This window comes from Terrapene carolina, unplaced genomic scaffold (genome assembly GCF_002925995.2).
Source record: "Terrapene carolina triunguis isolate 2854851 unplaced genomic scaffold, T_m_triunguis-2.0 Scaffold833, whole genome shotgun sequence".
Classification (NCBI taxonomy): Eukaryota; Metazoa; Chordata; order Testudines; family Emydidae; genus Terrapene; species Terrapene triunguis.
In genome coordinates this window covers 531,025-531,560 of record NW_020665184.1, presented here as the reverse complement: position 1 = coordinate 531,560, position 536 = coordinate 531,025, and the positions used below count along the sequence as shown (strand labels likewise).

The 536-nt window shown below is 73.1% G+C and overlaps 1 protein-coding gene across 1 annotated transcript in view; it reads left to right on the top strand.

Annotated features, from left to right (window-relative positions):
• Positions 1-42: 42 nt before the first annotated feature.
• Positions 43-536, top strand: part of RAB3D (RAB3D, member RAS oncogene family) — a 19,977-nt gene continuing 19,483 nt past the window's right edge. Inside the window, exon 1 of the mRNA XM_024215236.3 lies at positions 43-269. The gene's annotated coding sequence lies outside the window, so the exon portion shown is untranslated. The remainder of the gene's footprint in view (positions 270-536) is intronic.

Genomic DNA, 536 nt, shown 5'->3' with positions numbered 1-536 from the left:
CGCCCGCAGGTGGGGCCGGTGACTCCTGTTTGCAAACCCGCCCCCGCTCCGCTCGTCACGCCGGATCGCGGGGGGGGGGCCCTGCGCCAGGCTTCCCCCGGTGCAGCCACATCAGCCCAGGGAGGCCGATCAGATGCGGGAAGTCGATTGCTGAGGTCTGGGAGAGACACACCTTCCTCCGGCCCCAGCGCCGCAGATCCGGGTGCAGCAGACAAGGGGGAACCAGCCCCCAGCGGCGCGCGAGTGGGGGATCCCCCGCACCTTGGAAGGTAACTTGGCAGGAGCCGGGTTGGTTGGGGGGGGGCGGATTCCCCGGGGCTCTGCGCGTTCGCGCGGGGGGGTCATTAGCCGGGCGGGGTCAGGGACCAGGGACCAGCAACTCCCTGCTCGGCACCACGGGGGCCCTGGGTAAGGTCTGGGCAGCGCCTGGCACCATGTGGGCCCCGATCCTGGTTGGGGTCTGGGCAGCGCCCGGCGCAACAGGGGCCTGATCCCGGTCGGGGTCTGGGCAGCGCCCGGCAGGACGGGGGGGCCCC